The following is a 23,986-nucleotide window of genomic DNA, read 5'->3' as shown; positions in this document are numbered from 1 at the left end:
AGTGGGTTGTTCCATATTCCCCATTATTATCAAAAACATTTAATGCACACATAAACGTTGAATACTGTAACTCCGTAAAGGCAATCAAATACATATGTAAATACGTCAACAAAGGCAGTGACATGGCAGTTTTTGGCTTGCAGCCCGAAATCAAAGATATCGACGAAATCGTACAATATCAGGCTGGAAGATACATAAGCAGTAATGAAGCTGTTCGGCGAATTCTTTCATTTCCGATACATGAACGTAGTCCAGCTGTTGTTCACTTAGCGGTACATTTACAGAATGGTCAACGTGTTTATTTCTCGGAAACCAACGTGCAACAAAGAGCCCTGAATCCACCGGATACAAAGTTAACCGCTTTCTTTTCGCTTTGCAAAAATGATTCTTTTGCAAAAAAACTGCTGAATACTGAAGTGCCTTCGTATTACACGTGGAATACTAAAAATAAAGTATTTGAACGTCGAAAACAGGGTAAGTCAGTCGACGGCCAACCTACCATCTTCAGAGATACCACGATAGGAAGACTCTACACCGTTCACCCCAATCAACATGAATGCTTCTTTCTACGCCTGCTTTTGGTGAATGTACCCGGTCCGAAATCCTTTGAGTATTTGAGAACTGTAAACGGTACTATACATGACACTTACCGTAGTGCATGCCAAGCTCTGAATTTATTGGAGAATGACCAACACTGGGATAACTGCATCAATGACACGTGCGAAACGTCAACCCCAAGTCAAATTCGTGCTTTGTTTGGCATCATTTTAACAACTTGCTCTCCATCAGCTCCTACAGAGTTATGGGAAAAATATAAGTCAAAAATGTCCGAAAATATACTCCATCGAAAACAGTTAGAGACGTCAGATATGACTTTTGATTTTACATCAGAAATTTATAACTACGCTTTAGTTATTATAGAAGATTTGTGCGTACGTATGGCAAACAAACCTCTTCAGGATTTGGGAATGCCTTCACCTAACCGTATCGCTGCTGTTTCGACATGTGTAGAATTGGATCGTGAACAAAGTTAGTACGAGTGATCTATTGTCGTATGTACAAAATAACATTTCCAAGTTAACGTCGGAACAAAAAGACATTTATGATACGATAATGCACTGTGTCGATAACAACGTTGGAGAAATTTTCTTTTTGGATGCGCCAGGAGGTACTGGTAAAACGTTTGTGATAAAACTGATTCTGGCATCAATTCGATCAAAAAATGATATAGCGTTGGCAATTGCGTCGTCCGGAATAGCCGCAACATTGCTGCCTGGTGGAAGAACTGCTCATTCCGCTTTGAAATTGCCTCTGAATTTGCATTCTACAGAAACTCCCACGTGCAATATTTCCAAATCATCTGGGATGGGTAAAGTATTGCAGCAATGCAAACTTATTATTTGGGATGAGTGCACAATGGCACACAAAAAATTGCTCGAGGCTCTGGATCAATGCTTGAAAGATTTGCGAGGGAAGTCGAAACCCTTTGGCAGCACATTAATATTGCTTGCGGGAGATTTCAGGCAAATATTACCTATAATACCTAGATCAACTCCTGCAGACGAAATGAATGCTTGCCTGAACAATTCTAATTTATGGGAACACGTAAAAACATTAAAATTAACTACAAATATGCGTGTCCGATTGCAAAACGATGACTCTGGTCAAACATTTTCAGATCAATTGCTGGCAATTGGAAACGGAAAGCTCCCAGTAGACTCAATTTCAGGACGTATACAACTACCTGCTGATTTCTGTAATTTAGTGACGTCCAAAAATGAATTGATTGAAAAAGTATTTCCGAATATTCTAAGAAATAATAAAAATAATAAATGGCTAAGTGAAAGAGCGATTCTCACACCCAAAAATATAGACGTCCACGAAATCAACAATATTGTTTTGACCAAGATTCGAGACCAGGCAGTCCTTTACAAGTCAGTCGACACAGTTTTGGAACCAAATGAAGCGGTTAATTATCCATCTGAATTTTTAAATTCCGTGGATCTTTCAGGGTTTCCACCACACGTGCTACAACTAAAAATAGGCGTACCAATAATACTTTTAAGAAATATCAACCCACCAAAGCTTTGCATTGTCACGCGACTTGCCGTAAAAAAAACAATGGAAAACCTAATAGAGGCCACAATCTTGACAGGACCTTTTGAGGGTGAGGCTGTTCTTATTCCTCGCATTCCCATGATTCCAACGGATCTGCCTTTTCAATTTAAAAGATTGCAATTCCCAATTCGATTAGCATTTGCAATCACCATTAACAAAGCTCAAGGTCAATCATTAGAAAAATGTGGTATAGATCTTAATACTGATTGTTTATCCCATGGACAATTGTACGTTGCATGTTCGAGGGTCGGTAAACCTGACAATCTATTTATATGCAGCGACAATTGGACAGCGAAGAATGTTGTATATTCGCAAGTTTTACGCAGTTAATTTGTATTGTATCTATCTATCTATCTATCTATATAAAAACGAGTTGTGTGTATGCATGTTTGTTTGTTTGTAAAAAGATCGTTTGCATATGACGTCATTATTAGTACATACGGCTTTGTATATGCACAGACAATGGGAAAGCCAAGAATGTTGTATATTCGCAATTTTTACGTAGTTTGAAACACATATATAAATCTATCTATATTCACAGGTGGGACGCAGGGACACAACTACAATGGCGCTTAACTAATATGGCGCGTAACGACTTACGCGCTCGAGGGGGGGCTTGGGGGTGCGCGAAGTGCACCACCAGCTAGTAATTTATGAAAATTTCACACTCTGTTAACAAACAGCTGATTATACCAGCTTGTCATTTTGGTCTCTATGGGGTATTATCGGCGATCTGAAACGATTCTTTCTGGCAACCGACTTGTAAAAATTTCAGGTAGCTGAAAATATTCTAAGGGACTGTTAGAAAACAGGAAAGTAAATCGAAAAATGGTTCCAATCATCTTACAGGTTATTGTCTTCTGCTCATGATATAACCGATTTTGTTCGAAAAGCATTATCCTTTATAGAGTACACCTGCGAAAAAGACCTAGACATTTTCTAAGATTTCTAAGCAATTAGAGGAAATAGAGTAAAATCCTTCCAAACATTTTGTAGCATATTCAAGAAGCTATGGCCTAATATTAAAAGCGGCATCTTCCGCCAATGAATACTTGAGTACTTTTTAAATATAAATTTTCAACTTAACATGGGATTTTCGAGTTCCATTAGTTCACTTAATCACGGCCTTAAGTCTTGAAAGAAAGGAAAAAATCATTGCCTTGCAAAATATCTCTGCTGTTGGAAAAGTTATGTCTAAAATATATTTAATTGCTTGAAATTATATTAGTCACAATAAAAAGAAAGTAGTCAAAATTATGAGAGTGTTTTTTTATCATGAGTGGAACTTGTGTATAATAGCAGAATTTGGACATATAAGTGGAGTTTGAATTCAGAAGGAAAAAATACTAGGTAGGTACATCTTCCACCATCAGCCTGGATTCGTATTCCGAGTCTTGTCAGTTCCTATCTTCTTGCGAATATTCATTTGGTAGCATTTTGATAGTCGCAAATATTGACAGAAAGCTAAGGTGGCTTGTACAGTAGTCTTGCAAATAATATATGAATTTTACCACTGTTTGGACAGGCCGCAACGATTCAGCAAGATGCACATTGTCATCATCACATAGAGGCTAAGATAAAGCGATTTTTTTCGAAAATGGAGGCCACTCGAGCCAAATTACATACCAGCCCCAGTTACATAATGAAACATGCTCTATTGTCAAACAGTTCATGGTAACGAACTGTAGTATGGAGCAACCCGGCTCAATAGTAACCAAAACTCTAAAAAATTTAATTTTGATACCAATAGTTACATCAAAAGAATCGCATTTTAATGCTGAAATTAAATATATAAGTTTCATCAAGATCAGTTATTCAATTGAATACCTGAGTTATTCAATTCAATTCTCAATTGAAAGTTACGAGACTGAGAAAATTTGCTTCATTTTAGAAAATAGGGAGAGAAACCCCTTAAAAGTCGTACAATCTTAACGAAAATCACACCATCAGATTCAGTGTATCAGAGGACCTTATTGTAGAAGTTTCAAGCCCCTATCTACAAAAATGTAGAATTTCACATTTTTTGCCAGAAGACAGATCACGGATGCGTGTTTATTTGATTTTTGTTAGTTTTTTTCCCAGGGGTGATCGTATCGACTGATTGATCCTAGGGTGTCGCGAGAGGGCTCATTCTAACAGAAATTACAAGTTCTGGTGCCCTTTATAAGTGACCAAAAAAATTGGAGGGCACCTAGGCCCCCTCCCACGCTAATTTTTTCCAAAAGCTACCGGATCAAAACTCTGAGATAGCCATTTTGTTCATCATAGTCGAAAAACCTAACAACTATGTATTTAGGGACAACTTACTCTCCCGCAGTCCCTGTGGGAGGGGCTGCAATTTACAAACTTTGACCTATGTTTACATATAATAACAGTTACTGGGAAGTGTACTGACGTTTTCAGGGGGATTTCTTTTCTTGCTTTAGGGGGGAGAGTTTGGGGGGTTATGTGGGAGGATATTTCCATGGAGGAACTTCTCATGGGGGAAGAGAATTTCAATGAAGGGGGCGTAGGATTTTCTAGCATTATTTGAAAAAAAACAATGAAAAAATAAATATGAAAAGTTTTTTCTACTGAAAGTGAGGAGCAGCATCAAAACTTAAAACGAACAAAAATTATTGCGCATATGAGGGGTTTACCTCCTCGTTATACCTCACTCTTTACGCTAAAGTATTTTTAGTAATTTCAACTATTTATTCTACGGCCTTTGTGATTCAGAGGTCATTCTTAAGGAATTGGGACAAAATGTAAGTTTTAGTGTAGAGAGCGAGGTATCAACGAGGGTTGAACCCCCTCATATACGGAATAAAAACATTAGAATATAGAAGTTCGTTGCGTAGCTTAATTCGTAAGTTACGTATATTTCTTACAAATCAAAACGTTTGTAAAAAATTAAAAGTTCTAGTTGCCTTTTTAAGTAATCAAAAAATTTGAGGGCAACTGAGCCTCCTCCCTCGCTCCTTTTTTCACAAAATCTTCCGATTAATTGCAATTAATTAATATGCATATTTTGTTTTAATTATTTATCTGCGGAGAGCCAAGATCAAAACATGCATTAATTCAAAAACGTCCAGAAATTAAATAAAAAAAAGAGTTTTTTTTAAATGAAAGTAAGGAGCAACATTAAAAGTTAAAACGAACAGAAATTACTCCGTATATGAAAGGGGCTTTTCCTCCTCAATGCCCCGCTCTTTACGCTAAAGTTTCTGACTGTTTTAAAAAGTAGAGCTAAGAGAAAGAGTCAAAATTAAGAGTTAAGGGAAAGACAACTGGTGATACTTGCTACAAATTCAAAAAGCTTTATGCAATGCACTGATAAACTTTTATTGTAAGGTTTAAGTGTTTGTAGCGGTAGAAATAATAGTAGCAGTGGTACTATTGGTAGTAATGGTAAGTGGTAGTAGTAGCAGTACCAGTGCTAGTAGTACCCCCCCCCCCCATTTCTCTGCTGATTTAAAGTTAATTGTTATGGATAACCTCTGATGTTGCTCTTAACTTTTAATTGGAAAGCTCAATTTTTGTATTTAATTCCATTACTGAAGCCTGTGACGGCTGGTTTTGTCAGCTGTTTACCGTGTTTACGGATTCTTTGTTAAGAAAGGTAGAATCCAGTTTTGTTGTATTTTGCCACAATTAGTAATTGTGCAATCCGATATATAGACAGAAATCAAGTTGTTACCTATATGATACATGGCAAGCAGTAAGAACTGGTTTAACAAGACAAATATATCTTTAAATAGAAATTTATCACTGCGACATGGAGGAAACTAATCTAAAGCTTTAATTATAGAATTGAGCTTCGACAACCCCGTCAGAGTCGAAGCTAGGGTTTTGAGTTTGTAAGGGAAAATAAATAGTGGGCCGACAAAATCGTCCAGTATGCCGACATACGTGGACAAATAAGCTAAATTAAGACTCTATAGACACCTAAAGTTCCGAGGAGTTCCAAAGACCTTGGCTTTTCAGAGCAGGGAGTCCCCCCTCCCACACCCTTAGCTGGACCACAAAACCCTGTAGTATATATTTGTCATTGTGAGTTTATAAGTACTGGCGAAATCTCCCACTGAATACTCTTTATTTGTGTTTTCTATTCAATTCAACATATCTGCTGCGTTCTAAGCTTAAAAGGTACATAAGCGGTAACTAGATATTTTCTTTGGGGCTGTCTTTAGCTTCAAGGACTGTAGAGCTAACGAAGAGCATGGTTGCAGCAGCAGTTGCAACCTAGTAAAGAGCGAACCACAGCCCATAGTAACCAAAAGTTAATAAACGTGTCTTTAAAAAAAACTGCCTAATTAAAAAAAAAATTTCATCTGCCACTGATTCAGGAATGGTAGCTATTATATCGGTTTGTCTTAAAAATAAAAGTATATTGCGAAAGGGAATTTATGGTGATTTAAAAAAAAAGGCCTGACTCCCCTCGAAAATGGCGTTAGATAAAAATGAAAAGTGTACTGATGGCCATTACCCTGGGACCGAGTGGGAGGTTCTTGCCCTTTGAACTATTTTGAACAAAGTGGCTGACTTAAAACTTTGATTGAAAGTCTCTTGGGAAGGTGGGGTGTTTGGCTAATAGCCCATTGATCACTTTTGATTCTTAAAAAAAGAACTACAAGTTTCAATTTCTGATCAAATGGGCCTACTCCAAAGTTAATAAGAATACCCCTGCCACAAAAAATTATATTCTAGAAATGAGGGCGCACTGGTCTTAGGCACACACATAGCCACTACTCCTTTCTTTCTAAAGTAAACGAAGTTCTGAAATGAATAGAAGCAATGAACGATGACGAAGAAGTTCAACGACGATTCCCTCAAGGCGCATTGCTTCCCTTGCGTGATTTATTAAATTTATTGAGGGTGACGTAATCTTGCGTGACTTGAGGGATCATACCAACCACTTCAGTATTATTTCTGCATCGGAAGAATAAACGTTTACATCTTAATTGTTTTTAAGGCCGTGATTAAGTGAACTGATGGAACTCGAAAATCCCATGTTAAATTGAAAATTTATATTTAAAAAGTACTCAAGTATTCATTGGCGGAAGATGCCGCTTTTAATATCAGGCCATAGCTTCTTAAAAATGCTACAAAATGTTTGAAAGGATTTTGCTCTATTTCCTCTAATTGCTTAGAAATCTTAGAAAATGTCTAGGTCTTTTTCACAAGTATACTCGATAAAGGATATTGCTTTTAGAACAAAATCGGTACTATCATGAGCAGAAGACAATAACCTGTAATATGGTTGGAACCATTTTTCGATTTATTTTCCTGTTTTCTAACAGTCCCCTAGAATATATTCAGCTACCTGAAATTTTTACAAGTCGGTTGCCAGAAAGAATCTTTTCAGATCGCCGATAATACCCCCTAGAGACCAAAATGACAAGCTGGTATAATCACCTGCTCGTTAATAGAGTGTGAAATTTTCATAAATTAGTTCAATGCAATGGAGAAACCTAGAAATAAGAAATAGTCAGGAGTCTTCAGTAAAGTTGTGCACACAAAGCCGAAATCATGAGGAAAATTAAATCAAAGCGAGGTATACATCTTAAAAGTGTTACCACACATAGACAGCACCTTTGTAAAAAGTATTTGGAGCTTGGTAGATGTAAATATCCAAAATACCTAATAATGCGGTACGGTGAAGAACTAGACAAGTCAAGAGATTTAGGTCAAGCGACAAACCTTGAGGTGGAGCAGAACCCCGTAGCTTCTTCCCCGTTGCCCTACCGGATCGTGACTGGTGGTAGAAACTTGGATTGCGACGAATTGAAGGATTGCCGACGGATTTTTGATCCTGCATTTTTCGTGCGTAATCTAGAGACTTAAGTTTGGAAGCACAGGTGAGGAGGAAACAACCCGTAAAAGTCATAGAACCTTAACGAAATTTACACCACCAGATTCAGCGTATCAGAGAATCCTACTGTAGTTTCAAGCTCCTATCTACAATTAAACAAAAAAAAAGTTTTTTTAAGTGAAAGTAAGGAGCGACATTAAAACTTAAACCGATCAGAAATTACTCCGTATATGAAAGGGGCTTTTTCTCCTCAACGCCCCGCTCTTTACGCTAAGGTTTTTTACTGTTTTAAAATGTAGAGTTAAGAGAAAGAGGCAAACTTTAGCGTAAAGAGCGGGTCGTTGAGGAGGAAAAGCCCCTTTCATATACGGAGTAATTTCTGTTCGTTTTAAGTTTTAATGTCGCTCCTTACTTTCATTTAAAAAAACTTGTTTTTTTTTGTTTAATTTCTGGACGTCTTTGAATTAATGCATGGTTTGATCTTGACTCTCTACATATATATAATTAAAACGAAATTTGCATATTAATTTTTTGGGGCTAAATGGCTTTTTCACAGTTTTAATCGGAAGATTTTGAGAAATAAGGAGCGAGGGAGGAGACCTAGTTGCCCTCCTATTTTTTGATTACTTAAAAAGGCAACTATAACTTTTAACTTTTTACGAACGTTTTCATAAGTAAAAAATATACGTAGCTTACGAATTAAATTACGTAGCGAACTTCAATATTCGTATGTTTTTATTGCGTATGTGAGGGGGCTCACCCCTCGTCGATACCTCGCTCTTGATATTAAAACTTAAATTTTGTCCCAATTCCTTAAGAATGACCCCTGAATCACAAAGGCCGTAGAATAAATAGTTGAAATTACAAAAAATGCTATAGCGTAAGGAGCGAGATATTACGAGGAGGTAGACCCCTCAGATGCGTAACGATTTCTGTTCGTTTTAAGTTTTAATGCTGCTTCTTACTTTCAGTAGAAAAAAAAACTTTTCATGTTTATTTTTTCATTGTTTTTTTTAAATAATGCTAGAAAATCCTGCGCCCCCTCCATTGAAAGTATCTTCCCCCATGAGAAGTTCATCCATGGAAAAATCCTCCCCGGTAACCCTCCCCCCTCAAATATCCCCCCAAACCAAAAAAATCCCCCTGAAAACGTCTGTACACTTCTTAGTAAACATTACTATATGTACACACAGGTCAAAGATTGTAACTTGCAGCCCCTCCCACGGGGACTGCGGGGGAATAAGTCGTCCCCAAAGACATAGTTATTGGGTTTTTGGACTATGGTGAATAAAATGGCCATCTCAGTGTTTTGATCCGATGACTTTGGAGGAAAATGACCGTGGGAAGGGGCCTAGGTGCCCTCCAATTTTTTGGTCACTTAAACAGGGTACTAGAAATTATCATTTCCGTTAGAATGAGCCCTTTCGCGACATTATGGGAACACTGAGTCGATACGATCACCCCTGGGGAAAAAAACAAATAAACACGCATCCGTGATTTGTCTTCTGGCAAAAAATGCAAAATTCCACGTTTTTATAGATTGGGGCTTGAAACTTCCACAACAAAGTTCTCTGATATGCTGAATCTGATGTGTGATTTTTGTTAAGATCGTATGACTTTTAGGGAGTGTTCCCCCTATTTTCTAAAATGAGGCAAATTTTTTCAGGCTCGTAACTTTTGATGGGCAAGACTAATCTTGATGAAACTTATATATTTAAAACCAGCATTAAAATGCTATTCTTTTGATATAACTATTGGTATCAAAATTCCATTTTTTTAGAGTTTTGGGTACTATTGAGCCTGGTTGCTCCTTACTACAGCTCGTTACCACGAACTGTTTAAAAATGTGGAATTTTGTGTTTTTTGTCAGAAGGCAGATCACGGATGCGTGTTTATTTGTTTGTTCTTTTTGTTGTTGTGTTTTTTTCCAGGGGTGATCGTATCGACCCAGTGGTCCTAGAATGTTGCGAGAGGGATCATTCTAACGGAAATGAAATGTTCTAATGTCCTTTCTAATTGACCAAAAAATCGGGGGGCACCTAGGCCCCCATCGCACGCTAATTATTTTCCTAAAGTCATCGGATCAAAATTCTGAGATAGCCATTTTATTCAGCGTAGTTGAAAATCCTTACAACTATGTTTTTTGGGATGACCTACTCCCCCACAATCCCCGTGGGAGGGGCTACAAATTACTAACACTGACCAGTGCTTACATATAGTAATGGTTATTGGGAAGTGTACAGACGTTTTCTGGGGCGTTTTCATTTGGTTGGGGGCAGGGGTTGAGAAGAGGGGGATATGTCGGGGGAACTTTTCTTGGATGAATTTGTCATGGGGGAAGAAAATTTCCATGAAGGGAGCGCAGGATTTTCTAGCATTATTTAAAAAAACAATGAAAAATAAATATGACAAAGTTTTTCAACTGAAAGGAACAGAATATTCCTGTTATTATTTTCTGTAAATATTAATTCCTGTAAATATTCCGTAATAATTTATGTTAAAAGGAACAGAAATTATTACGCATATGAGGGGCTCTCCTCCTCCTAATACCTCGCTCATTACGCTAAAGTATTTTTAGAAATTTCAACTATTTATTCTACGGCTTTTGTTATTAAGGGGTCATTCTTAAGAAACTGGGACAAAATTTAAGCTTTAGCGTGAAGAGTGAGGTACTGACGAGGGGGTGAACCTCCTCATATATGTAATAAAAATATGAAAATACAGAAGTTTCTTTACATAAGCTAATTTGTAAGTTGCGTATATCTTTAACTAATAACATTTATTTTTACTAATAATTTTACTAATAAAAACATTCAAAAAAAATAAAAGTTCTAGTTGCCTTTTTAAGTAACCAAAAAATCGGAGGGCAACTAGACCTCCATCCGCGCTTCTTTTTTTTTCTCAAGAATTCGATCAAAACTATGAGAAAACCATTTAGCCAAAAAAAAAACGCAAATTTCGTTTTAATTATTCATCTGCGGAGAGCATAAATCAAAACATGAATTAATTCAAAAAACGTTCAGAAATTAAATTAAATAAAAACAAGTGTTTTTTAACTTAAAGTAAGGAGTGACATTAAAACATAAAACGAACAGAAATTACTTCAAAAATGAAAGGGGCTGCTTCCTCATCAGCGCCCCGCTCTTCACGCTAAAGTCCGACTCTTTCTCTTAACTCTATTTTTAAAACAGTAAAAAACTTTAGCGTAAAGAGCGGGGCGTTCACGAGGAAGCAGTCCCTTTCATATACGAAGTAATTTCTGTTCGTTTTAAGTTTTAATGTCACTCCTTACTTTCAGTTATTTTATTTTCAATTCGTAAGAAAACTTTGGTTTTCTGAGAATCCTCGAAGAAAGCTTTCAACTAACTTTGGTGTTTAGTTTCGAATTAATCAACTGAGGTATTTTAATTAGCCTATCCCTAGGAAAAAAAGGTAGAAAAAACAAAAAATTTTCAAATGCACTCTGTGCATGCCGTCCCAGTTTAATATACATGGGCATTTTGCATTTGAGAATCATAGTGCTCTTTTGCTCATTTTCTCTTCTCCCTTGGTCGGTAACCAAGCTTTGCAAGACCCAACCAAATATATTACTGTCTCTCCAAAGGAAGCTGTCTATCAAAACCTCTCACAAGACTTGATAATTGGTACTATTTGAAGTTTTGACATTCGACGGTCTCTAGAGAATTAAAAGACAGAAGACTAACCTAACTTCAATTTTGAAACATCGCGTGTGTACATGATGGTGTTATAGTAGCATTGAATGTCGGGAAAGAGAAATTTTTGAATTATGAAACAAATGTTAATGGTAGTACTATTGGATATGTATGCCTACATTGCTATGATAGTCAGAAGTTAAATTTCTTTCGAGTACCGAGAAAATTCAAGTGATATAGAAGTGGATATGCGCGAGAAGCATTTCAAGACAATTCAAGTGGTACATAAATGGGTATGCGCGAGTATGTAAAAATAATGTCGTAATAGACAATGAAACCGTAAGTAAAATAAAAAGGATACTAGCGGCCATAATTAGCAAGAAAATTAAACAGGAATTGATGAAAAACAAGTGCTTTGCAAACTTTACTTGTGCCAATAATAGTTTACCCATGGATACATTCATTGAACCATGAATCAAACTATAAAAAAGGAGTGAGGTTTTTACTAACTAGTCTGTGAACTTTTCTATGAAACTTTTACGTTGTGGTCCAGATGCATTTACTCACATTATTGATATACTAATTTTTTACACATGTTCATTATGTTTGTATACATTGACCTGTTGGCCATCCCGTGAGAATTGTACTATTATTGGTGACTATTATGAAAAGTAGATTATGCAATGCATGTAAATTGCACAAAGGATAGGCAGTGCAAATTAAACACTGTAATTCCTGACTTTTTGAAAAGCCAAAGCGAGTTTTGAAGAAATTTCACCATTAATAAATTATAAATCGGTGTAGTTACGTTTACCCGTAGCAATATGTCGTTGATTCGTGACTGTATGTGGAACGAGCAGTTTGAGATTACTTCCAGTGGTTCTTAATTTTTCCTAGGGCTAAATGGAAAGAAGGTCGTCCTGACCAAGGATGGGAGGATGTCATAAAGCAATATTTGAAGGTAAGGGAACTTCCTTGGCTGTAAAGAGGGGGGCTTTAATTAGATTAGGATGGAGGAGGAGCATTTGTAGCTGTGTTGGCCTCAGGTGGATTGGTGCTACAGTGGGTTGTTAGTAGTAGTAGTAGTTTCCGAGTGCGATGAGCATGAAATTCAACTGACAAAACCTAGTATCATAATTTTATTAAATAAAAAACAAGTTTTTATAACTGAAAGTAAGGAGCAACATTAAAACTTTAGATAAACAAAAATTATTACATATATGAAGGGGTTCTCCCCTGTGTCAATACCTTACTTTATACGCTAAAGTTCTCATTTAAATTCCCTTCTCCCGGGAAAAATTCTTCCATGTGAAGTATCCTCCCACTTAACCCTCGCCCCCTCCCAGAAAAATCCCTTAAGAAAACATCTGTATCCTTCCAAATAACCAATACTATATGTAAACAATGGGCAAAGTTCCTAACTTTCAGCCCTTCCCCTGGGGACTGTGAGTAACTATGCTTACAAAATGGCTATCTCAAAATTTTGATCGGGTGACTTTGGGAAAACATGAGCGTGGGAGGGAGCCACGTTGCCCTCCAAATTTTTGGTCACTTAAAAAGTCCACTAAAACTTCCATTTCCCGTATAAATGAGCCCTTACATGACATTCTAGGACCACTGGGTCGATCCGACTATCCCAGGGGAAAAAACACGCATCAATGATCTTTCTTCTGGTAAAAAATAGAAAATTCCACATTTTTGCAGATATATGCTTGAAACTACTATAATAGGGTTTTTTGATACGCTAAATCTAATGGTTTGATTTTCATTAAGATTCTATGACTTTTAGGGGGGTTTTCCCCAATTTTCAAAAATAAGGCAAATTTTCTCAGGTTCGTAACTTTTCCGGGTAATAGAAAACTTGATGAAACTTATATATTTAAAATTATCATAAAATACAATTCTTTTTATGCATCAGTTGGTATCAAAATTCTACTTTTTACAGTTTCGGTTAATATTGAGCCAGGTCACTCCTTACTTACAGTTTATTACCACACACTGTTTGATACAGTTTGTTACCTCGAATTGTTTGAAAAAAAACGTTCGTCATTGCTTCGAAAGAGTCCTTATTTTAGTTTTAGTGTTTGTTTTGAGGTTTGGTTTTTATATTGCCCCTTGGACTTTTATCTGTTTATATTTTTTTTTTCTTCTTTTTTTTTGTTCTGCACTGATGACGGTTGAGTGAAGGTCTCAACTGAAATATTTGCATAATTATTTTTCAGTATTTTTCTCTAGCTGTTATTGTCCTCGTTTCTCTCTTCTTTGCAATTTTTCTTAGACATGATTAGCCAGTATGGTCTCAGAAATTATTTAAAGGCTTTTTGGAACCATTTTTCTCTTCTCCAAACGTTTGGTCGACATTTGTTGAACAGTAATATGAGTCAGTCTCAACTCTATCCTGATTATTCTGACTGTCAACTGACGAGTTGAACACAAAAGACCCTGGATTCAGTCGATATTTTGTGGATTCAGTCGATTCTTGAATATGAAGGCTTTCCACTATGTGATAAGTCTACTCTCTTCCTTCTGAAAACGCTTTAAACCATTGAAAAAAACTGGGTCTTTGGCAAAAGACTGTGTGCGTAGACCTGCTATATTTTATCAAGGGTTTTAATTGCACTCTACCCAATTCTAAAACAAAACCTTAAAGCATACTGTTGTTCGATTAAATAAATGTATTAGGATCATTTCTGAGCAGTGAGTCAGAAATAGTAGCCTACGAAATAGTCAAAGCTATTACGAATCTTAAAATTTATTTTGTCTATATATATTCATAGCCGTACTAGGTCCAATTACAAATATTAAATTTCGCTGACATGATGTTTCTCTAAACAAAGATTTAATGTCTGTTTCTTTTTTCTGTCTTATTGTCAGTTTCCTATAAGAAAGCGAATGTTTAATAGATTTGAAGGATTAGTTCCTCAAGAGTAAGTGCCTAATTTCGTATTAACGCTCAGCGGCACACTAAGGCACCTAGCACAGGGTTACCTACTTTTTGGTCCATGAATGTGACCCCTTAGCATCCAAAATGTATCCTTTTTAGCCAAAATGTGTCCATCCTGAAATCTCATAACGACAAGTTATTTATTTTTTTTTACCCCTTGTTTTCCGAAGCATAAGATGCTTCGGAAATGCCGTTCAAAGTGGCCAGTTGGCATCAAATCATAACGAAAATGAAAAATAACTATACAAAAAATTTGTACAGAATGACTTAGTGTGAAAGCAGAATAGTCATATAAACATGTAAATTCTTTATTTTGGAGCAAATCCTTTACTTGTGAAATCTCTAGTGAAACCTGGATGCTAAAAAAAATCAAAATAAATAAAAAACAAAGCCAGGTAAAATAGTACTTTGGTGAAAAGGGACGTTTAAAAAATGAGAGTGAAAATACATATCCAGTTGGGAATTTTTTTTATGTCATAAATTTACCAAATGTGTTCCTTTTTTATCCTTTTATGTCCAATTTTTTTTTAATGTATCGCTTTTTTGCCCATTTATGTCATTGCGTCCAGGCTAATGGGAACCTGTTCCTTTTGACGCAAAATGTGTCCAGTTGGCAACCCTGACTTAGCCTGATTGATCTATATTTTTTTCAGCTATTTTTTGCTCATGCGTAACCTCCAATTATACAGAAAAATTTTTACAGGAGAGTGGCACTTCAAGAGACAATTGAAATAAAAAGAACATACAAAAAAATAACAAGAAAGTCATGAAAATACGACGGTCTTAGGGGGAAGGGATTTTAAATAACGACAAAGACTAAGCCGTATTTCTATCATACAAAACAATAATAAAAACAAGAGCTAAGAGCTGATATGGCACTTGTGACGAGGCCGGACGAGCCAAGAGCTCATATGGTATGAGCTCTAGCAAATTTCTAAGAAGCAATAGATTGCTTTAAAAGGAAAATCCGAGACATAATGCAGGTCGGGATATAAAATAAGAGCTCTGAGTCAAGAGATCCTTCTAAATATCAAAAGTCATTAGGATCCGATCACCCACGCGTAAGTTACCAATACCTCTTTTTTCTACTTTTTCGTATCCCTTCAGCCTCCCAGATTGTCTAATCGGGGAAAAGTACTTTATCAAGTCAATTTGTGCAGCTCCCGGACACGCCTACCAATTTCCATCGTCCTAGCACGTCCAGAAGCACCAAAATCGCCAAAGCATTGAAACCCACCCCCTAACTCTCCCAAAGAGAGTGGATCCAGTACGGTTACGTCAACCACGTATCTACGACATTAGCTTATTCTACCCACCAAGTTTCATTCCGATTTCTCTACTCTAAGCGTTTTCCAAGATTTCCGGTTTCCCCCTCCAATTCCTGCCAATGTCAACAGATCTGGTAGGAATTTGAAATAAGAGCTATGAGACAAAAGTTCCTTCTAAATATCAAATTTCATTTCCACATTTTTTTCCAAATCAATATCCCCCAGCTCCTCCAAAGTGAACAAATCCGTTTCAATTATGTCAATCACATATCTAAAACTTGTGCTTATTCTTCCCATCAAGTTTCATCCCGATCTCTCCACTCTAAGCGTTTTCCAAGATTTCTGTTTCCCCCCTCCAGCCTCCTATGTCCCCAGATCCGATTCGGATTGAAAATGGAGTATCTGAGGCATAAGAGCCTTCTATATATCAAGTTTCATTAAGATCAGATCACCCATTCGTTAGATAAACATACCTCAATTTTCACGTTTTCCACGAATTCCAGTATCCCCTTCCAACTCCCCCCAATGTCACCAGATCTGGTCGGGATATAAAATAATAGCTTTAAAGCACAGGATCCTTCTAAATATCAAATTTCATTAAGAGCTGATCACCCGTTCGTAATTTACAAATATCTAACTTTTTCTAGTTTTTCCGAATTACTCCCCCCCCCCAGATCCAGTCCAATTATGTCAGTCACGTATTTTGGACATGTTTTTGTTCCTTCCACCAAGTTTCATTTTAATCTCTCCGCTTTAAGTGTTTTCCAAGGTTTCCGGTCCCCTTCCCCCCAATTACGCTGGATCCAATCGGGATTTAAAATAAGAGATCTGAGTTACGAGGTCCTTCTAAATATGAAATTTCATTAAGATACGATCATTCCTTCGCAAGTTAAAAACAACTCATTTTTTCTATTTTTTCAGAATTAACCCCTCCAGCTCCCCCAAATAGAGCGGATCCGTTCCTGTTATGTCAATCACGCTTGGACTTCTGCTTATTTTTCCCACCAAGTTTCATCCCGATCCCTTCACTCTAAGTGTTTTCCAAGATTTTAGGTCCCCCCAACTCCCCCATTCGTCGCCTGATCCAGAGCGGATCCGGTTCCCACCAACTCCCCCCCCTAATGACTCTGAACCCGGTCGGGATTTAAAGTAAGAGATCTGAGTTACGAGGTCCTTCTGAATATGAAATTTCATTAAGATCCGATCACTCCTTCGTAAGTTAAAAATGCCTCATTTTTTGTAATTTTTATGAATTAACCCTCCTCCCCCTCCCCCAAATAGATGAGATCCATTCCGGTTATGTCAATCACGTATCTAGTACTTCTGCTTATTTTCCCCACCAATTTTCATCCCGATCCCTCCACTCTAAGCGTTTTCCAAGATTTTAGGCTCCCCCTCCAACTCACCCCAATGCTACTGGATCTGGTCGGAATTTTAAATTAAAGCTCTGAGACGCTATATCCTTCCAAAAATCAAATTTCATTAAGATCGCATCACTCTTTCGTTAAAAATACTTCATTTTTTCTATTTTTTCCGAATGAACTGGTCCCCCGAACCCCCCCCCCAGATGGTCAAATCGGGAAAACAATTATTTCTAATTTAAGCTGGTCCGGTTCCTGATGTGCCTGCCAAATTTCACCGTCCTACCTTACCTGGAAGTGCCTAAAGTAGCAAATCCGGGACCGACAGACAGACTGACAGAATTTGTGATCGCTATATGTCACTTGCTTAATACCAAGTGTCATAAAAAGCGTCACCAGGACATTTTAATGATAGTGAACTGTAGAAGAAAACCAATAAAATATTTTGGCTATATGCACAATAGACGTCATTAGAAAGTAGAATTCATCCTCACTAAAATCTCTACATTATATTAGTTTTCTTTTTGTTTGTAGGTATAGGTCCTATATTCCTTCTTCAGCCTATACCCATGACAAATATGTTTTTCCCTATTTTTGGTAAACTAATAAACTTTAGCTTAAATTTTAAGGGGGCTGAGGAGGACCCTGATTTTTTAGTTAAAATCAAGTCTCCGCCGATTCATGGCTAAATGCAAAAAAAAGCCGAGACAGTTGATAGTTTGAGTGAAAGGCAAAGCTGGCATAAGCCTTTTTCAGGATCGTATAAAAATGATTTCATTTTCACATGTTTTTAGATAGTCTATCATTCAACCAAACTAGGGCAGAACTAAGGTAGATAGTCATAAAGCTAAGGGTTGATCGAAATTTGACTAATGACAGACAATGAATCAATGCACTGGTGGATCCAGAGGGAACTAGGGGCCCCTAGATTTTTTATGGCACAGTCTTTCCCTGTTTTTTTCTTGTTTTACTCTTTTCTTAGAACATATTTATCACTTTTTTCAATTAATAGCACCTTTTTACATTGGCCCCTCCCCAATATTTTACTCACTTTAATTGCTTTTTGCTTAGCTGAATACTATATTCGCTCTTGTTTGAAATTTCAGATGGGATACCAACCCTCCACTTTCTATTTCATATTTTTATAACAGTGCTTTAACAATGAAATTACACATTTAGATGCATTTGCTTTGCGCAAATGCACCTATAAATATTCTAATATTCTAAAAATAATAAAAATATTCTAAATATGAGGGAGAGGCCTCAGATTCGGGGAGGCCCATTGTCCCCTCAATGATGTGCTTTTTAGTCTCAAGTTTCAAAAATTTGCCATAAGGGAAAGAGAGAGAAAGGTGGGTTTATTAATATAAACAAATAAAACAAGCAAGTGGCCCGATGCAAAGCTTGTTTGGGCTTACAACCCCAATACACATACAAATAAAAACAATTCGAAAAAGGAGAAGAAAATGAAAAAAGAAAAGAAAAGGAAAAGAAAAAGACAAAATATTCAATTAACCTGGATTTCAATCGATACGGGATTAAACTTTAAAAAGACAAAAGAAAGAAAATAAAACCTCTTGACCAGTATCGCCTAAAACAAAACCAAAATCTTGGCTCCACTTCAGGTCCACTCAACTATCAGAACCAGAAATATTAAGTCAAAATAGCTTTAATTCCTGCCGGAATTAACGGAAATTATCCATGTTTCTTTCAGTCGTAGGTAAACAATTCCATGCATGGGGTCCTAGTTGCCGAATAGAAAATTGAGATCTACGGGTAATAGCAAGTGGACGATGAATTATATTGGACTGTCTCGTAAAATGTGCATGAATATCACTTTCTGATTCAAAAATACTTTTAAAACATATTGGTAAACAATTTTGAAAATATTTACAGATAAACAGGCTTCGATAAAAAATAATAAGTCCCACTAAAGGCAAGATTTTGCAATCTATATACCTCTTGAAGAGGGTTTTTTAACCCCAAAAATGAATATTTAGAGCATCGTTTTCAAACCGTTCTATGAGTAATTCTTAAAACAAATATAATCTTTGACTTATACCTTGTTGCCCTGTTGGGGTTAAATCTATCATTGGTTTAAAGACCTCCCAGGAAGGTTTAAAAATGTAGTGCCAAAATGAGGCTTTAGAAATCGATTCTTAATGACACGTGACAACTGAGTTTTAGTAAGGTCTAATGCTGGTAGTAAAGCTATTTATATAGTTTTATGAAAGTCCTAAGTCAATATATTGTCTTGGGATTTTCACTAAAGTACACTTTAGCCTTATGTCATGCTTTTGGGACACAAAGAGTAAAAATTGACACTCAGCTGTAATTTTTGCTCAGTTGTATTGCTTGCGTCAATAAACTTTGTAAGTTAAATACTTACAAAGTTTTTAAGGAGCTGCGCCATTAGTAACCAAAATTCTAAAGAAAAATTGATGACTACATATTTATTAACATAATTATTTCTTAAGCTGGCTCTAAGCTAAATGTGTAAAATTTCACCAGTTTAAAGCTATTTAATAGTTGTTAACGTTTACGATACCCAAAAAGCTCAACCGACTGCAAGTTAAGAGTGACCCTTTTCAAAGGAAAGCGAGACTCTAATAATGAAATTTCACATGGAATACAATGTATGCCACAGCAGAACCTAATTTCTATCCTGCGTCTATATATTCAAAACTTATTAATTATAAGCTTATACGTCAGAGATTACAAGCCAACAGAAATTATATGATTTTAGAAAATGGAGGTTAACCAACCCAAAAAGGAGTACGATCTTAACAAAATTTATGGCACGAATTTCAATAGCTTTCAGAACCCTAAACAAAAACTTCAATTCTTATACATAAAACATAAAAGACATCACGCGTATCTTCTAGCAGTAGTCGCAAATTCAAGTATGTTTGATTAATTTTCATGGATAATCGTACCGAAGTAGTGGTCGTAGACAGGGCTGCCACCCCTAATGACTATCACTATTTCTAGTGGTTTTTAATATTGCCTGAAAAAACACTAAATTAGCATATGAATCACTAGATTATTGAAGAAAATTACTAAATGACCAGAAAAAATCACTAAAATCTAATGATTTTTTCACAGTGCGGCAACTGCGGTATTTTATCATAATAAGAGGGTCTGCTCCATCGAACATGTAAGGTTACATCACACTTTCCATCCATCAAAAGACATTACCCCCCAGGAAAGGGGCAATCTCTGTCATTTTGTTTCGTAAAATAACATTTTCGTCCGAAAAGGGTGAAAATGTCACGGAAATAAACATCTGATGTCAGCCCAATAAACAATGAACCGTTCAAATTTCACAACTTTCACAGGAGGTGCTTCAGTTTAATATGGATATGAAAGACTTGGCCTAATATATTTGTACAATATGGGTGCTGAGCAATTAACAACTCCTGCATTATTAATTCCTTTTTATTAAATATTCCCTATCAAGATTGTGTGTGTGAGATTGTTGCATTGTACAAGGAGTAGCTGTGTGCCATACAGACTGATGACAAACATCACTGAATGGTTCACTGTCTGTTAAGGATGTATTTTGTCCCCAATGCTGTTAGCCATTCTCAATGACTATATACTGCGACTTAGCAACTTCACAGGTGGAATCCGATTGAACCAGACCCGTACCCAGTGTGACGATTATTGTGCTGATGACCTTAACCTCTTACCCATCCTAGAGAGGAGATACAGCAAAACATCATTGAACTTGCAAATAAAGCGGAGGCAACAGGTCTGACAATTAATACAAAAAAAAATAAACATTAAGCAAAATAAAGTACCTGCCCCAACTCGGAACTGATATACTTGAGGGGATTGAACAATTTAAGTACCTCAGAATCCTCATTGAATCTGACGAGAGCCTTGAGTATGAAATTACCACACGTATTGCATCCAGAGGCAGCGCATTTGATAAGCACAGGAGTCTTGGGAAGAATATAGCTTACTCGATGAAACTAAAGTTAAAGATCTTTAGTGGAAATATTTCGTACTGCTATACGGATGTGAATCTTGGGCGGTATCTAAGCAACTCAAAAAACTAATCCAGGGGTTTGAGACCAATTGTCTTATATCCATCTTTATTGTAAGTATTCGACGGCGACACTGGGGTCATTTGACACACTTGGGCGAGGGTACCCTCTTTGTCGGTGTGTAGATCTGGGTGCCTACCGACATCAGAAGGCGTAGACGGCAGAATGTTACATTAGAAAGATGTCTCGAGAATGACGATACACTATTCAGGCCGTCAATGGAAGATCTTTTGTTCGCAGCACTCAAGAGGTCATCGTGAAGAGGCACTGTTGACGCCTTTTGCGTTAGTCGGCGGGGAAAGACTTAAGTCTAAGCAAGCAAGTACTATTGAGAAAGCAGCAAACCTACCGGAGACAAAAACAGGCTTATTTCTGTGTACCACGAGCTAATTCAGCCAAACTTAGTCTCAATTTCGCTTTCGGAATGGTGATCCAACTGGCTAAGAACCCCAGTCAATGTCATTTTCAAGATGATTCGAGATTTGAAATACAAATACCCACATTTTCGATCCCAAATCTTTTAGTTTGGTCTTAAATGATAAAAAAAAAATCCAAAGTCAAGTAACCAGGCTGAATATAAGTGTTATGAACTCTTTCTGATTGGAAATGGAAAATTTGGGTTCATTTTTGGGTAAAGCAGCATCAAAGAGACAAAATAGTTCTGCCAATCTTTTCACTTTCCTTAAACTTAATATTTAAGTCCCCTTACCTTCCCAAACACTCAAAACTTCTAACTAAATCCAACCAGTGGTTCCCAAGATATAGCACATCGATGCTTTGATAGCCTGGGTAAACATAATGAATTCTGATTTACCATTTACTTCACTGTGAATATATTCAAACTTCCAAAGGGGGCAATGGTGGCAGATTGTTTGGGTTCAATTTTAGCCGCCTAAATCCTATTCTTCAAAGGACATTTTACAAAGTATTTTTGCTTCCTTTCCCCAACACTCCGAAAGTTTCAGCTCAAACCAGTCTTGTTGTTCCCAAGACTTTTTGAATATGCAAATCTGATAGCCTATATGCATTTTTAAATTTACATCTATCCTTCCCCAATTCATGATTTAAGGCTCACTTATACCCTTCCCAACATTCCAAGAAATTTTTAACTTGATATTTCAAGCTGTTCCTGATACTCTAATTGGATAACATCGAACAGCACAGTGCCATTGGGCTTATCTCGCTTCTAAATGGTGATCGAACGACTAGAGCAAAATAAGTTTAAGTGGACCGGATACATATGACTTTTAGCCAGTCTCCTCCCTTCGTCCCGAAAACAAAATTTGAAGTCTCCCTGTCCCTTCTTTGTAATTTTCAAATTGATTCCCTGAACCCTCGGGATGTCGCAGCTATGGTAATTTGATGTTATGGGTGCATATAATGTCTTTTGATTGATCTCTATCCTCTTACCCAAGTCACAGCTCAACTTCTATGAGCTTCCCTTCCCCTTAACAAACCATTAAAGATTAAGCTACTACCCGAATCCTTTCCCAATATGTTGCTGGTAAGCCTTAATTTAGCAGTACTTACTTTCTTTTATTAACCTTGCTACCTAACTATGCGCAGATTATAAACCCCATAGAATTTTTATGTGAAAAAACGTTTTGATAGATCAGATAGATAAGAAATTATTTAAATCCACAATCCCCCCCGCAACAAATTTCAAGTTCTTTTGCAACACTATTCTTCCTTTCTTTAGCAAAAAGTACTTGAAAGTTTCAAAATAACACCCAAACTATTCCTGAGACATCTCAGATACTCTATTTCGATGACCTGGATACACACAATGTCTTTTAATTCACCCCTTTTCCTCCCTTAAGTCAAAATTTATGGTCTAAATGTCCTCCCTAACACTCCATGGAAGGTGCAAGAATATCCCCCCAGGTGATTCCGAGCCACTGCAGATTCAAAAAACTGGGTAGCATCGAACCTCTTTTGATCTACTGAGGTATGTGTGTGTTTTGTTTTCAGAATATATTCTATAGAATATTATGGACTTCTTGGACTAGCAAACGACCCCAAAGAAGCTCTAGGTGACTCGACGGCCAAGACTGAACAAAACTGCCGTTTCTACTAAAACCCATATGTGCATAAAAGGTAATTTATATAATTTAGGGCTCTTGCCTCTTGACCTGTGGGTTTGATTTTGACTGCAAAGACATATTTATCAGGCCTTTCGACGTCTTGGAACAAAACAACGGTCAGAATTTTGATCCGATTTCATGGTCAGTAGTGAGGCCATAAGGCTCTCCATGACACAGATAGGAGATATACCATTGGAGCTACTAGCTGCTCAAGGGGTTATTACGTGCACCTTTGCCTTGCACAGTGCTTTAGTACACCTGTATGTTACGTAATAGAAATTGCTTGTTTACTTGTACAAATGTCTTCCTCAAGACTGGTGTTTGTTGCGAAATCTGGCGTGACTTGTTAGAGTTCAGGGTCAGCCAGTCAAGCGGGGAAGCCCCGTTCATAAGAAAAATTAGTCTTGGTTCAATATTTACCTGTGAAATGGACTTAAACTTTCGTGTCTTGTTTTGGTTCCGGTGGGACCTTAGTAATCGAGCAAAAGCAGGTTCTGAAGATCAAACACACTTGACTTACTATATCTTACGGTTCACTCATGTCAGTAATGTACATGAGGTCCTTGTTTCAACATTGAGTATATTATTCTTGGCATATTCTTTAGTAATGGATGCTTTTACACTACTGGATATTGAAGGCACTAGCAATGGTGAAATTAAATCTAGGGAGCCTAACGTGGAAACAGACATTACAAATTGTTGGCTGCTAACC

General features: G+C 36.9%; 1 protein-coding gene across 3 annotated transcripts in view; it reads left to right on the top strand.

Moving 5' to 3' along the window:
* LOC136025301 (uncharacterized) overlaps positions 1 to 23,986 on the top strand; it is a 68,478-nt gene that overhangs the window by 17,250 nt on the left and 27,242 nt on the right. Inside the window, exon 1 of one of the 3 annotated variants that reach the window (XM_065701198.1) lies at positions 14,432 to 14,492. The exons of 1 other annotated variant lie outside the window; for it this stretch is intronic. The gene's annotated coding sequence lies outside the window, so the exon portion shown is untranslated. Of the gene's footprint in view, positions 1 to 14,431; positions 14,493 to 23,986 lie in introns of those variants that run through there. One more of the 3 variants, XM_065701199.1, reaches the window with a different exon arrangement.

The sequence above is a fragment of the Artemia franciscana genome, chromosome 3 (genome assembly GCF_032884065.1).
Source record: "Artemia franciscana chromosome 3, ASM3288406v1, whole genome shotgun sequence".
NCBI lineage: Eukaryota > Metazoa > Arthropoda > Branchiopoda > Anostraca > Artemiidae > Artemia > Artemia franciscana.
Note: the sequence above shows the minus strand (reverse complement) of the source record. Positions and strands in the feature narration are given on the sequence as shown.